The sequence below is a fragment of the Gallus gallus genome, chromosome 2, assembly GCF_016699485.2.
Source record: "Gallus gallus isolate bGalGal1 chromosome 2, bGalGal1.mat.broiler.GRCg7b, whole genome shotgun sequence".
NCBI classification, from domain to species: domain Eukaryota; kingdom Metazoa; phylum Chordata; class Aves; order Galliformes; family Phasianidae; genus Gallus; species Gallus gallus.
In genome coordinates, this window is record NC_052533.1 from 108,481,157 (window position 1) to 108,497,931 (window position 16,775).

At 36.4% G+C, this 16,775-nt stretch overlaps 1 protein-coding gene and 1 long non-coding RNA gene across 4 annotated transcripts in view; one reads left to right on the forward strand and one right to left on the reverse strand.

The window, feature by feature from the left end:
• SNTG1 (syntrophin gamma 1) overlaps window positions 1-16,775 on the forward strand; it is a 334,747-nt gene that overhangs the window by 42,056 nt on the left and 275,916 nt on the right. The window lies entirely within an intron of this gene.
• The window catches only part of LOC121109888, a 32,476-nt gene that overhangs the window by 12,396 nt on the left and 3,305 nt on the right, over window positions 1-16,775 (reverse strand). The window contains exon 2 of the long non-coding RNA XR_005857681.1: window positions 1,365-1,443. This is a non-coding gene — a long non-coding RNA (uncharacterized LOC121109888). The remainder of the gene's footprint in view (window positions 1-1,364; window positions 1,444-16,775) is intronic.

Genomic DNA, 16,775 nt, shown 5'->3' on the forward strand with positions numbered 1-16,775 from the left:
TACTTATTTGCAATCACTGAGTGATGAGTGAGTGTGACTATATATTCAGAATACTTGCAAGGTTCAGTTATAGCCATGGTGGGTGTCATAAGAACACTTACAAAGATACTATGTCTAGAATTAAATTGGTAGCTCTAAACTTGTTTTACATTCTGTTTCAGATTTCAGTCTGTTCAGTTGTTTTTTCTGCTAGGTATCCTCAGAGTTGTAACAGAAAGACATTAGTGTATGTTCTCTCTTCTCCTAATATTAAATAAATATTTGCAAAGGCACTCCTACGTTAGTAAACCTCTTGTATGAGGTCCCTTCTGGTCTTTTGGCAGTGTTACAGCAGCTATTCATCACTCTGTTTAGGATCTCCATTTTTACTCTACTGAAGTGTATTAACGTTGTGCTCTGATATCCAATAATTTTACATGTTGACAGTTTTTCTAAATTTATATGTTCCTGTTGTCTTCAAGATATCTGAACTTGAAGGAAGACTACACCATTTAGAGAGATTACATAGCAAGTAGACAGGTTGAAGTCTGATAATCTAAGTTGTGGAATTATCTGTTGTATTTATATAATTCAATTTAAATATTTATTAACAAATCTATTAAAATAACATTTCCATAAATAACAAGCATTAAAATAAAAATCTTATGAAGACGAATAAAGATAGATTTATTTAATATTTCTATAATTAGTATTTATTAATCATTAATGAGCTAGCAATAAATGTATTAATAAATTATGGAAGAATATTTGTATTTCTGTAACTTAAATACTTCAGTTAAAATAATGACTCATCTGGTATGTAAATACTTTTATTGATTCATTAGATTAAAGTGCTTTTGGTGTATACAGTATCCAGGCTGAATTTGTATCAGACAGCTCTACTTTGACAAGATTTGGTTAAAAGCTTTCAGGTGGAAATGCTTATAAATGCTATTTTCAATATATATGTATTCAAAGTTTAAATATTAAGTAGTATTTCAAACTTTCATCAAAACTTTTCTTGCAATCCCCAAAATAGTCAGAAAAGATTATTTTTTAAAAGGTAAATAAATACAAAATTCAGTGGAGGTTTGATTATTATAGAATGGCCCGGCTTGAAAGCATCTTAAAAATCATCTAGTTCATTTTCTAAAGTCCCTGTTATGCGGCTCATGTACATACATGCTACTGCAAATAAAAATGGATGTGAATTATGATTTTGTTCTCACTGTGATTCTTATTTTTTGTAATTATTAGTTGCATCCATAAGTCCCCCAGATAGCTTCCTTTTGATGGTCAGAGATGCATTTTCTGTATGTAGTCTTACAAAAATATCAGAATTCACAAATAATAAAATAAAAAAAATATTTCCACAAATAAAATACCTTTTTATCTCATAATTGTAGAGGTTGGAAGGGACCTCTGGAGATGATCTCGTCCAACCTCACTTCTAAAGCAGGTTTCCTAGAGTGGGTTGCAAAGGAAAGACAAATGAAGCAAATTGTGGTCTAGGTACTTAACACCAACAGGGATTTCAAAGCTTTTTTTTTTTTAAAGGTACCTCAGGAGTTCAGTAACTGCAGGTGTTTTAAACTGCTGTGGAAGCTATAATCTCTTTAGTGTAACAGACCTTAAATGGTAATGTTTGAGTTTAGATTGAATCTAATGAAACTCCATAATGCAAAAGCTAACATGAACATTAAAGTTCTGTAGGTAGTAGGATCAACATATCAATCAGTTACAGCCATCTATTGGGTACAAAAATGCAGGAGTGCTTCATAGTTGCTGTCTTATATTGACTGAGGATGAGTTGGTTTCATCAGTAATGATCCAGGTAATGGGATGGAACAGCATTATTGCGGAATGCATACTTTTAGTTATTAATCCATAGCATCTTAACACATGCTACTGAAATATTCTGTAGGAAAAAGTCTTCATTAGTGATACTAGGGTGGATTGAACTGTTTATTTTGGGCGCTGGTTGAACTGAATGATTGAATGTCTGTCTTCAACCTCATAATTAAACTTAATTTTTGTTTGGCAAAACACATGAACAAATTCTTACTGTGCACAGGTTTAAATCCTGTTGCAGTCCTGGGGAGCTGTCTTTTTCAGAAGTGGATTTCAAGAACAGTGAAAGAAACAAAATAAAACATTTTCTCAAGCATATGAATTAATCTGAAAACAAGGTGTAAAGCTATATGAGGATTTTAATCAGTAGCTATCAAAGGCAACTACATTTGAAAACTCCAAAAACCAGGCATGCTTTAAATAATTACTATATTGGCAAATTTTTCTTAAAAATAATTTGGATGATTGATAGAACTTGAGTAATTTAAAACTAGGTGTTATTTTCTAGAAGTGAGCATCCTATGTAAATGGCAAACTCATGAGCTAGGTGTGCACATGGCATGTTTTAGTAAATTGGTAATATGTTCTCTATGGAAATATAATGCCTCTGTTACAGATATATGAGCTAATTAACTGGATTCTTTACTGTGTAAATCATCTTTCCTTCATTAAATGCTAGTGGTCAAACAGCAGTGTTACAAATTAGAGAAGAACGTGATGGAAAAAAAGCATGTTACACAAAATGGTACCCCATGGGCTATCTGTTATAAAAATTGAATTTTAAATAATGGTTCCATTTCAGATACATGGGTGAAATACCGTGTGTAGTCTATTCTGAAATCAGATATTCTTACAGGCACTTAAACAGTCATCTGGTTAAAGCTAGGCTAATAGCAACTCTCTCCTTTGTCCATAGATGTGTTCATATATAGTTTTTATATATAGCCATTTAACACTGTGGACTTCGAGAATATTTCTGAGAGGGAGAAATATTCAATATTTTTATGTGAGAGCAAATACTAATGAATATATTTCAGGGAAACGGTATTAAAGGAGAAAAGCACAGAAAGCTTGAAAACAACACTAAAAACTTCTAGAGATTATGAAGGAAGAAGAGAGTACTGAAACTTAGTAGCTAATAAGTGATTAATTAGTGGAGTGTGTACAGCCAGTGCAGAGAAAGACAACCTGATAAAAAGGGCTTTGATGTACTACTCAGTTAATGTGTAGGAGTCAGTGATAATTAGAAGTCCTCTGCAAAAATAGAAAATATGGAAGGTGGCTTTTCACCTGAGAATTGTCTGTCAACTGTTGCTGGATTTCTCAGAGCTAAATGTCGATTCTGTTGTGGTAGATGTTAATAAGATAGTTCCACATTGCAAGAGCTCCTGCAAACACCTGCTACTTAAGTAAGAAAAGCTGCCTCTGCTGTGTTATGATTTCTTATGCTATATATTGGGATTTATTGATATGTAATAAAAATAGAAATGCACTACAAGTGATTTAAAAGGACTTTTGTACAGGAAAAATAAATTGGTGAGTACTTGTTCTTACCCATGAATTAGAAGTCATCGTAAAATCTGTATATATGTGTATGTATCACACAAATGTTTTGAACTGTTGTTACTTGCAGTGAATTTACAAACATATATAAAAGTAGCTGCTATACATTTACCAGTGTATTGCAGAAATATTCATGAAAAATAATAGTTTAAGTCTAGAAATGTGTTATGTTCACCTACTATAGAAAGTCAATATTAAGAACTGCATGCATTATTGTCGTGGTTTTATGATTTTTGGTTATCAGTATTCCACATCACAACATCATGCAGTGTACTGGGAGTTAAGGAGTAAATGCTTTAGTTCCGGGTACCTGTCTGGAAGAGAAGAACTACGTTCCCCAAGAGCCTTTTCGAGTACTGTTATCATTCCTGCTCAAGGGAACAGATATAAGGGTCCAGGTCATCTGACTTGTCCCTCTTCTCATCTCACCGTGTTCCCTGTCGGATCAGCTCGCTACTGCTGCTCCCAACTGCACTTAAGGCTTCAGTATTAGCGTAAGGCCTTTGGCTCTTGGACAATCTTTCTCTCAATTATTGTTGTTTTATATTGTATTATAGTGTGTTATCTTACATTCCGATACTATATTTAGTAAATTAGCTTGTTTCTCCTCAGATTGTTGCCGCTGTTTTTAATTATTTTGGGGTCCCCTGTTTCCCTTCCTGGAGGTGCGGATTTTGTGAAATCCCTCTGCCCCACTAGTCGCGGAACCAGGCCGGACCAGCCCTTAAACCGTTGACAATTATACAAGACTTGTCCAATCTAGAGAGGCTGTGAAATCTAGGTTCTTTTTGTCAGACACCTCTGAGAAGACTTGTGTGTTTTGGAAGTATTTATTGTTTCTTCCAGAAAAAAAAAAACTTGATAATATTTAATAAACATGTTTTGCATTTTAAAATGTCAATCACATTAATCTCTTGATAGAACACATTCAATTCTACTTGATCTTTTCAAATAGTTTTCATTTTCATGTGTGCTTTCCCTTGTCATAATTATTATCTAATTTGCTTAGCTGTAGATTTCTTTCATGGTTTGCTTTCAACTAAACCTGTCTTGCACATCTTTGTCAGTTTATAGAACAAATTAAAAATTCTGAGTTGGAGATGGAAATAGTAAGAATGTTTATAATTACTTTGCATACAAGTTAAGTTTCTGTATGTGCATTTACTGAGCTATATTGAAGTAGAATAACTGTCCTGTCATTACAACTGCTTCTGCAAAAGCTTTTATTATGGGCCCGAGTGTTCAAAAGATTAATATAGAGTAACTGTACTGATTGTACAATTGAGATGTGATTTGACGGCTGCTACTGATGACTGTCTGACTAGTAGGGCAGGATTTGGATGTCGATGTAGTTGCAGTTCCTCAATTTTGCCTGAAGTCTTTATACAGCCCTTGATGATCAATGACATATGAGGATAGGTGGCTCTGAACTCTAATTGTCCTTACGCTCTACCTCCCTCTTCTTTTGTCTTCTGTTGCTCATCTTACACTCTCTTCTGTACATGCTAGAAGACATTTGCTATTCAAGATCTTAGAGGAGATACAGAATTGCTGGTCCAGCACTTGTTAGAGCTTCTTTTAGGTCTGCCCCCAGGACCACAAATGAAATGGCACACAGGAGGCAACTGCTACAATTGATCACAGTAATGCACTGAGAGACAGTGGTGTGAAGTATGAGAGGCACGATCAATTACTCAGGAAACCCAGTGGAAAGTACTTTAGAGAAAATGGGCCTTTCTTTAGTAGCAAGTTTAGGGTCTCTTTGAGTATGCTTTTGTATAACGTAAGCATTTGTATTTCATGAATATGTAGTCTAATATAAATTGCTTCTAACTGTTCAAATGGAGTAAGGAGTACGTCAGTCTTGGACAGTTTTTTGAGATAGTGTCTAATTGGTTCATGCATCATAGAGTTCAGTGTTTCAGTAGCATGGATTCACGAAAAAGTCTGTATTGGCAGGGAGCTCTTGAAGGCCATCCATTTCAACTTTCCCTTGAAAGCAAGGCTTTTAGATGAGTTTATCAAGAGCCTTGTCAAACTAAAACCTGAATATTTTCAGTGAGATTCCAACACTTCTTTGTTAACTTAATACCCAATGTTCAGTTGCCTTCACAGTGAGGATTTTTTTGTAATATTGAGGAACTATCACTGCTTCATCTTTTGTTATTTCTTGTGTCACCATACATAATGAAAATTAGATCTCCTCTGCCAACTACCTTTAAAGTATTAGAAGTCATTTTCTGTAGGCTAAAGAAGTCCAACTACTTCAGCCTTCTTTATTATGGTTGAGGTATTCAATGTCTTACTCATCTGGATAAGCCTCCACAAATGTGGAGGTGGCCTGTCCAATTTTTCCGTATCTCTCTTGAATTAGGGCAACCGAAGTAAAGCCACAGGAACATACTGAAAATGTGATCTATAAGATGACAAAGAAAAGCTAAGGTGTGGGTGAGAAGTAGATATAGCTTACAATGCAGTATTAGTGATACTTGAAAATACGTACTTGTTCTCTATTGTAAACTTTTGTTTTGGATACAGTGCCCCTTTCCTTTCCATGGATACACAGATTACTACTTTTTTGTGTGTGCATTCCTTAAGGGTTCAGGTTAGGAAGGACTTGTCTGAGCATTTCTGAAATCAGTATTAGCAAATCTACCACCATAAAGGAAGATGATCCTTCTGTTCTTAAAACTCAGTCATAGCATATTGGTAAACTAGCAATCATGTAATTCAATGTAGCATGGCACATTCACCAGAATGTGTGATTCATCATACTGATATTGCCTGGGCAGTCCTGAAGGGCAGTTTGTTGCAACTCCTGTCTGTTCTGTTATTCCCAGAGAATTCTGCCCACAGTTCTTGAAACACGCTAATCCATAGTCCTTCAGAGAGACTAATCAGCTTTTGATCAGGATGGAGAGCAATATCTAGAACTAAATTTGCCTAGTATACTGTGGGACAAGTTGTGTGACTAAGCAAGCTGGCAGTAAGATGAAGCATAGGTATGCTTTATTTATAATTATAGGTGAAAAAAGCTGAGCTGTATCAGCAATACAAGGTGTCAGTTCTAGAACAGATGCCTGTGTTACTGCTTCAGTATTGGGAACTTCACAAAGCTATCAGAAATAAACATATATCAAACTAATTCAGCAGTAAACATTTTCATATGAGTAAGAAAAATACATGGAATAATTACAAGGCTCCTTCTTAATCCACCATAATATAGAAGAGCATTCAGTCAGTAAATATTTTCCCTACCCAAATTGTGTTTGCTTATCAAGTTTTCTGCCATCAGGAAGGAATACCATGTAGGAAATAAATAAATAAATAATGCACACAAGCCTTACGTTACCTTAATATCACTGGAAATTCCCAAACCGCTAAGAGATGCAATGAATGGTAGCTTAATTCTTGGAAAGGATAGGAAATGGAAGTAGAGGGTGGGATAAAGCCTAAGTCCTTCAGGCTGGTGGAAGAGCAGCTGGTTAACATACTTGTGTTACTGATCAAACAAGGGCACTCAGTCCTGAAAATAAATTAAAATTGTGATCTTAAACATGTAAACTGACCAGTATTTCATTATTCCCACGTCTAAATTGTTATACCCAGATACGGTATCCATTTGTCATAGTCTGGAATACATCCCTATGTATCATCTTCCTACTGAGAGCTGGGACAAGTGCCAAGCATGCATTGTATTGTTCTTGTGTGTTATGATTCCCTTTGAAGACTGGAATACTTCAACAGTGGGGAAGGTAATAGGTATAACCCAGGTGCCAGGCTTGTGTAACAATTTGTGATGCAGAAGTACTCTACACATTATTTTTACCTAGTATTTGCAGTCCATCTGGTAATGGCATAATAAGGTTGTTGTGGATCACACAATTACTTTGGGACCCCAGGCAACTAGAAATCTTGGATATTCATTTATGCTTTTGGCAAGGTCACACGTTAGCTCCAGGATGAAGATTCAGAAAAGAAAGAGGCAGTTTGTGATGGACAGAGTCATAATCTGACAACATGTAGAACTAGAAACAGTCTCCTGCCAGACTAAAATTCAGATTAACTTTCTTCTCCTACTGTCATCAGGCAAGTCAGTGCAGCTAGGGTGAACGAGGTTTTCATGTAATGAGCACTGTACTCTTGTTCAGTGCTCCCTAGGCATGATGCTTAGTGCTATGGTGTAGGTCCTGCTGTTCAGAATATATATATATGCACATAAATTTTCGGCAATCCAAATAGAGTGAAGCTGTAACTTTTCTCTGTGCCTTTTGATTGATGTTCATGTCTGATTTTTCTTATCTTCCTCTTTTCACTTAAAGCTAGGTCCCACAGTGTAGCTATCCTGTGTCTCTCAGACCTGAGTTGGTACTCCCATTCCCCAGAGGCAGAGATGCACTCTCAAATAAATAAATCTTTGAAAGAAATGTGTACTTTAAAAAAGGTTACTTCTGTTGAATCAGTTTGCAAATTGGATTTGTGTGTCACATACTATTTATTATTAGATTGCTATAAAATACTAATCTGGTCATGGTTGTGCAATAAGCTAATTAGAGGAGGATCATCACTTTCTATGCAGCAAGCAAAAATGCCAGAAAGCTGAGCAGATTCTTTTAAGTTTTCATGCTGTGAATGCTAAGTGCGATGATCCTAATCCTTTTCTATTTTGTTGCTTTTTGACAAATCAAACAATTGTCAATCTGAACATTTACAGCTACCTTACCCAGAATTTTATCTAGTTACTTCTGAGCTCTGTTTCTGAAACTATTTAAACCTCTAAGATCTGTGTGAATTTCAGTGATAGATGTGTTTACCATGTGCTTAGATTTTTTGGTTTACATATGAATTAGGCCATATCTTTCAAACATTTCAGTGATAATAGCATCACCCCATGTTGTTTTTCCAATTATTTTTCTGTGACACTTGGTTCCACAGTGAGCCTATTTATTTTATGGAGTTTGTTAAATTGACCTACAATGTTTTCAGAATTTATCTTTCATTTTTTGACAGTCACCAATAATCTTGCAGATTGTTATGTTTATTGTATGTGGTGCATAGCAGGGTCTCCCTGAATATAATACATAGGGACTTTAGAATTTTACCTGAGGCTTGTAAGTATGTAAAAGAAAGGAAAGGGTAATAAATAAATACAAAACCAACAAACCAAAGCCAAATGTAAGTTTCTTATTTATAATGTTACATTATTTTTAAAAATAATTCACAGGTGTTATCTTGAATAAAGATATAATTAATCAAATCAGCTATCTCACTCTGGGTACAGTTGCATTCACTTCTTCATGTATGTTCAGGGAAAAAATGGTGTTACTTTTCAAAAAAATATTGTTTCTATAACAATTTCTGGAAGCAGTATGTAATAATTCACTCTTGCATAGGCACAGTCATGTTGAAATGCAAGCAGTGGGTAAAATAATTCAAAGTTGCAGACTGTATCTCAAAATCAGTGAGTGTACTAACAAAATTACACAGTCTTTTTTTCTTAGACCATCTTCTTTATCTGAACTCAAAGTTCTGAAGTTAGGAATATAAATATGAAGATAACTTATTGCAGTAGAATTACTGATGGCCTTGGAGTCAGATTTAAGATACTAGAGTGGAGCATGGGATAAAGATGACTTGGGAATACGCAAATAGTAGCAGTCCTCAACCTGAACAGCAGCCTTACTCATAGGAAGCACTGTTTGGTGGGTGGCTGCTTCCACTTGTTCCAGGATGGTTCTTGTCTCTGCAGATGATTCTTGTCTATGACCCAGCTGAACCCAGGACTATGGCTTAGGCCTGCTGGTGAATGGAAAAGATGGCTGTCTGTCTGCTGCCCTTGCTAGCACTCTCTGTCAGGAGCTGGATCTGTGCAGATCCCCACTGTTTGAACTAGTGGCTGAGAAGGCCTGTGTTACTCATCTTGTGCCTGCCCCTCATGTGAGAGCAGCTGCCTGCCAGCCTATGCCTTCACAAGCGCAACCCAATGGTGTCAGAGCCCAGAAACCTCCTCAGATATGCATGGAAACCTCTCAGGTCTCAAGTTCATGTAGCTGTTGCTACTGCTCTGAGGGGCCCTGCTTGAGTAGGGGCTTGGTCCAGATGGTTCCTTGCAACCTCAGCTATTCTATGAAAATATCCCAAAGTAAAAATACTAAATAGAGACCTTAACTTGATAAGTTACTGACTTAAGCTCTAAGGCTTAAGGAATTTTTAGAGGTTTAGGAAAGTTTAAAGTCCTTTGCTACTTGGTATTCATTTTATCTAATATAGCTGTAACTTACGAACTATTCAAAGTTTAAACCAGCATATCTTTAATTCAATTTTATTAATTTTCTTTGTGTTCCTTTCAGTATGGCAATATTCCCTTGCTGAAATGCTGATTATATACAAAAACAATAGATTTTTATCAGTTCTCTCTCTCTCTTATGCGGTAGCAATACACACAGACCCCTAATGGATGTCATAGTGTGTGTAAAGGGCCTAATTGAATAGACTATTTTCCTCTCTATACAGGAGTGCTGTGCACTACTGTTCTGAAGATGGCTCTGTCTAGATTTGGTTTAGGATGAGGGATATGTCATCATTCTTCTTTTACTTCCCTTTTGATTTTTAAAGATGCTCTAGTTTACAAGTGTTCAGTGTTAAACATGTCAGCTTCATCCTACCAGAAAGGCAATCTGCAGAAGTGGAAAACAGTATATATATGCTATCCAATTCCATTGACAGATAGGCATTAGAACGATATTGGCTAAAACTGCTCCATTACCTCTGCCAAGAAAAGATGGATAAAAGCACCCTTGTGACTCGTTGTCTCTGCTTATGGTCATGCTTGCCTTCATGTTTTAATATTTCATTAGTTACTTCTTTGTAGTGCAGTTTTTTATAATAGTGAGGCACATAAACTGTTTGGCCTGATGAGCACCTCATGGGAAAGTGTGGGACGAACGTGGTTATTTGCCATTATTATTATGTACCTAACCAAAGCAAGTAAAGCACACTGTGGTATAAAAACTAAACAACAAAAAAGAACAGTGTAAGGAGTGTAAGACATCTCAGTCTGTGCTTTAGCGATCTTGTTATGCCTTTAGGCATCTTGTTATTGAATCTAGTTGTTCGTATGTTTTATAACCTGATACTCCTGTAACCAACTTCAGGCCATACAAGCATATAGTTATTAAGAATAAATGTTTTCAGTGGCCTTTGCATTACTTCTCTTATAACTAATCAGATGCCTGAGACAGGCATATGTTTTTCTGCAGTTTCACGTGAGATGTATATTCTACAAGTTTGCTCTCATGGATCAGAGCTGAACATTTCAGGGGAAAAAGACCTGGCATTTCATGGTTTTGCTGGATTTTCTTAGCAGTTAGGTGCAGTCTTTCTGTGATGAGGACTCCTCTATTACTGTGTGCCTAAAAAATCTCTCGTTTGCATGTTACTGATTTCTACTCTCTTCTAGGAAAATGTAGGTTAAAATACGTGCTATTTAGTGCTGCCTAGGATTCATTTCAGAGACGTATAAAAACAAAGCACCAGTTTGTATCTATGACCAGGGTTTCTAAAGTGATCTTGCCCTGCCATTTCCACTGCTAGTGGCCATGCTAGCCGTTTCCTGTTGTATTCCACTCAGACATAATTTCTCCTCAAAAAGAAGGTCCTGTATTAAGAATGCTTCTGGAACCAGAGTTAGTTTATTAAAGGCAGGAGGCAAAAGCTGAGGAGGGGATCGAGCTTCAGTCTTCAGGATGACTGGGGCAGTGTAGCCATTAAAATAGGCTTTCCTTTCAACAGCGGGGTCAAGAGAAAGATCCCCAGATCTTTTTGGCTGGTCACAAGTAGCGTTCCCCAGGGGGTCAGTATCAGGGCCTGTTCTGTTTAATATCCTTATTGATGGTCTGGATGAGGGCACTGAGTGCAACGTCAGTAAGTCTGCAGATGGTACCAAGTTGGGAGGAAGTGCTGATCAGCCTGGGGGTTGGGAAAAATCAGGACTGGGCTAAGGCCAATGGGATGAAATTCAACAAGACCAAGTGTCAGGTCCTGCACTTCTACCACAACAACCCCAGGCCATACGACAAGCTTGGGGTGCAGGGGCTTGGAATACTGTGTGGGGAAATAAAGGACCTAAGAGTGTTGGTCAGCACTCAGTGTGCATGGGTGGCCAAGAAGACCAACAGCATTATGACTTGTATAAGAAATAGTGTAGCCAGCAGGAGCAGGAAGGTGATCATCCCCCTGTTCTCAGCTCTGGTGAGGCTGCATCTTGGGTACTGTGTTTGGTTTTGGGCCCCTCACTGCAAGAAAGACACTGAGGTCCTGGAGCATGTTCAGAGGAGGGCAATTAAGGTGATGAAGGGACTAGAGCACAAGTCTGATGGGGAGCAGCTGAGGGAACTGGGTTTGTTTCTTTTGGAGAAGAGGAGACTCGGGGAGACCTTATCGCTCACTATAATGACCTGAAAGGAGAGTGTGGCATGGTGGGGGTCGGCATCTTCTCCAATGTAACTAGCAATAGGACTAGAGGGAATGGCCTTGAGTTGCGCCAGGTTTTGAATATTAGGAAAATATTTCTTGTCCAAAAGAGTGGTCAGCTGCTGGAACGGGCTGCCTAGGTGTGTGGTTAAGTCACCATCCCTGGAGGTGTTCTAGAAATGTTCAGATATAATACTAAAGGACATTGTTTAGTGGGGAAATATTGGTGGTAGGTAGATGGCTGGACTAGATGATCTTGGAGATCTTTTCTGACCTCAGTGATTCTATGATTTTCCTTCAATACTAAAGAGGGAGTTGATCGGAGAAACTTGTTTTTTTTCTGCTTTTCCCATAAGATGGTTTATTGTTTTTTGTTGTTTTTCCTGTATGTTTCTTTTAATATATTCTGAATCCTTCACCTTTTCTTAAACATATCTGCCTGTAAAAGTGAAGATTCTTCACTTTATTGACAGGGTCAGAATGAGACTATAGAATTTCCATACTATGTGGCAGAACGTTATTTAATAACAGATCAATATGATCCCTGTAACTAATGAAATTTTATGGAACAAAATTGTACTAAAACCTCATTATCATTGGACTTGATTTAAATAATTGAATATCCTAGTTTACTTGTTTTCTGTCGTAAACTACAGGTAAGGGAAACTGTTGATCTGCTCAAGAAAGGAATACTTGTAATTTGAAATATGGATAATGCAGCTTAAGTAAACTTGTGTCATCTGTACTTCCATTTCTTTTTCCATGAATTGAATGAGAATTAGATTGACATTTTTAAAATACAGATACTGAGAAATGTCTTAAAAAAAACAACTGATTTTTATGGATGTTTGAAAAGTTACTTGCTAGCCTGTTCACGTTTACTTGCTATGACCAGGCTTTAAGCATGTATTATTCTGCCTCATCATTATCTTGTCTGATTCTGTAAGTATCTTGAAAGTATAAGATGTTTTAGGCCATATTTAGAATGGACCCACAGATGGCACATCACTGAGTGCTACAGGGATGTTGTCAAAGAAAGATTATTGATAAGGAAGATCTAGCTATCCAGGAGGTGCAAAAATGCCCATTTCCATTTTCTTAACAAACAAGCCTTGTTAATAGTTGTTCCTGCTTAAGGCAATTCAAGAAGGTGGGAAAAAAAAAAAAAAAAAAGTTTGCAGAATAGCTGGAGAAAAGTTTTAGTCTTTGGGGGTTTGCAACTGTTTTTTTTTTTTTTTTTTTTTTTCCTTAGAGCCCTGGTAGTCTTACCAGGTTCTTTATCCAGAAGACATTAATCCAGAAAAGTGTTTCATTGGCCACTCTGGTTTTTCTACCAGCTGTTTTGCAATGTGCCTAATGTTACTTAAACCCCTATGCCAGTGATACTATTATACTCATCCTCTTTGACTACTCTGTAATATCATTGATATTAATGCAAGCAACATTATACAAATAATAATGATCCAAAATATATGTCTTAGTAGAAGAATCTGTCCCTCGTTTTTTCTGCATACAAGTTAAGAGGAAGACCATGAAACTGTATCAGCTGAGTATGTTAACTTGATGTGGGCAAGGTCACAGACTTAACAGTTTTACTGTTGTCCCAAGAGCTCAATTCTGTTTCCACAGAGGCACTAGTAAAGGCTAACACATCCTTTAGGGTGGTTTTGTATTGAGGTTTACGTAAGATTTGCTAAATACTAAAGTAACAATGCTATTTCATGATAAAAATGGATTTTCATTTATTGTGAAACTTAGCATTTATTCTTAGACCTAAGGATCTTTACATTAATGAGCAAACATTTGAAACTGGACCTCCCTCTTTAGTCTCAAATTTATTACAATACACACAGGCCTTCAGAGGAATCCTGTAGTGAATTCTGAACAAGTTTCCTTGGTGTTCTCAGGAGGCTTATGAAAGCCTGTGCTGCACAGCGGACAAGTTTGTCCCAGAAATATTGTGTGCTTAGAACAGGCAAGCATCAAACTGTAGTTCAGTCATCTATTGAGATGTCACAGGAGGAGCTTTTTGAAAGGCAAAGATGGAGCATAATTGTCATATCTCAATAAGCATAGTATCAGCTTAATCTTCTAAAGAAAAGAAAAATAAATTGTTTTCATAGAAAACTATTCAATAGTCTTCCATTGATTCTTACTGCCTAATAGACTTATAGCACAAAATTACTCTGCTTTTATAATTTTCTTTTCAAAGAACTTGCCGTTCATCAGTTTCAGTACAAGCAAATTTGTTGCTGAATACACCTCACTTCTGTTTGATTTTCCATATGTGCCTGAATTTTTTATAGTTAATACCTGAATCTTTTTTTGTTGAAAAATACACTGAACGTATTAAACAAACATTGGAAAAAATGATCATTCTGAGGCTGCCATTGTCAAGTGATGCAGTAATTCTGATTCCAATATTTATATTTGTGATCAAAGTCAGCAGTTAATATAAAAATCGTCAATTAAAAGACATTTTTTTTGCTCTAGAGATATTAATACTATTCTTGGGATTTTGGTTTTGGCCTTAAAGGTGACAAAGAACTAGCAAAAAGCATGCCACTTAACTACCCATAGAGTTAGCCTTGCTTCTAAGTGCTGGTGAATCTGTCAGGGAACAAGACTAGGAGGAGAGATCCTGAAGGCTCTGAGTGTCAATGTGCCTTTGAGTAAATCAGGATAATTTTTTTCTGGGCTTCACTTTCAGCTTTTCCAGATCTTCTTTAATGTACTTGTGCTGCCAAAACTATAACTAATTACTATTTCAGTTTACATGAGTATGCTAAAGTGGGATTTATCCCTACATTATGTAGTACCTGTACGTGTGGTGACGCGCTTTATTTCCTTGAGAAGGAAAACAGTATGACTGTTGAAAGTGTCCCTGTGGTAATGACAAAAATATCTACGTCTTTCTGCTTTAGTGATAAATGATTCTGTGAATACTTTCAAATGTGCAAAGCTTCTTGAAATGACTTTCGTGTGCAAACTATTTCACGATCTGGTTTAATTTCAAGTAAAAACAGTTTTCATTTGGTGATATCACTGTCTTGTACTTCTGATCATTTAAAGCCAATGCTGGATTCCAAGAATAAGAGGTTCTGTATTTTCTCAATTGAAAGTACTACAGAACAGTTATGGGCTTTCTGAACATCATTCACAGAATGGGAAGCTTTTCTGCTACTAAACTCCTGCTTCATCACTTTTTTTTTGTCTTTGTTACTTAGAAGTATGTCACCAAATATGACTTCAGGATGATATTTCTATCCAAGGACTTTGGTTCACCTTCGGAGGAATTGTGCATGTTCAGTTTTCTTCTGGCAGTGATGGGTTCTCAATGTTCAGATCCTTTGTAATGAAGGAGTGTACAGAATGGGAATGGTTACACTTTCTGTGTTAATAGCTTTTATAGTTAGGATATCAAGCTTTTAATATGTATTACAGATTTTGCTTGGTTATGCAAGCTTATGAATTTCTTAAGTATATGCTTCATGTGAAAAAGAAAAACAGTCTAAAAATGTTGAATGAGAAGTCCTGATCCAGCTATTAGTTGGAATTGTTTTTGTTTGTTTTTCATTTTCAAGTGTGAAATACTCCTTGCTAAATATTTGGAGTTTCTTAAACAAATATTTTCTCAGTTGTGTAGTTCCTGGCAAGTAACAACAACATTATAGGTGAAGAAAAATTTTAAAATCAATTTGATTAAATAGAAGTTCTACTTAGCAGGTTTACTGAAGAGATGTCTGGCAAGGTGATATACCTACTTAAATGACACAGTGTATTTAAGTCAATCTCATAAAATACGTGTTTTGGGATGTAAAGAGATAGCAGAAATGCAAATTCTAAATGCATGTGCAGAGCTTCTTTGAACATGATAGAGACAGTCTGGCAGGGTTTATATGATTCAGGTCAATGAATAAGTAGTTTGCTTAGAAGTTTTCCATGATGAAGGATGAGCAAACCTATAATTATGAATTTTTATTGTTGTTTTCAACATTTTTAATGTTTCTAATGTAGATATAGCATGATCTTTGAACCAATTTTATTAAATATATTTATAGTGTTTTTGCATTGCAATTATTCATGTTTATAGAATAACTCACTAGCATTTGGCAATGTATAAATAGTAGCTGTAGAAATCTATGTATTTCAGAAAAGTTGATTTTTTTTTTTAATGAGTTTGCTTTGTTTCTCCTTTACATTTTTTTTTTTTTAATTGGGACGGGGAGGGGGGGGGTGGAATCTAGGGAACCTCCTTCAGCAGGGGGTTGGACCAGATGATGTCTAGAGGTGCCTTCCAATCCATACGATTCTGTGAAAATGCAATTATTGCCTAAGTTTTCACAACAATTTCTTGATCAAAGTGTCATTTTCTGCATTTTTCTTTGAACTGGTATTTTCTGTCAAGTGGTGAACAATAAGCTACCATTGTAACCCCTTCAGTTAGAGGATTATCTGACACTGAAAACCCACTAGACCTCCAGCACTAAAGATAGATACATGCTAACTATGTACAAATAATTACATTGTTCTCTGTGCCCTTGTCTCATTTCCTCCTCATATGCTGAAAGGCATCCTTTTGGACTCAAGTCAAAAGAGCAAGCACTGCAGTAGTGCCTATGCCTAGGGTCATGCTGGACTCTTCATTGCATGACAATTTGCTTTGCAACTAGAGAAAAAGGGAGAATATCAGAAGGCATGTTTCAGAGCTACAGACAAAATAGAGCTCACTCAAGTGTAGATCTAAGAATCTCCCAGAATGAGCTTGAATTTTTGAACTGTTTAAGATCAAGCAAATCTGCTGGAGTACTGGCTTTGTCTACAGTTTGTAATGCAGTCCTTAATGACAGCTGATGTGGAAAAGCACACAGCCTTTTGTATTGAAACACTTTTGATGGACTGGGAACGTT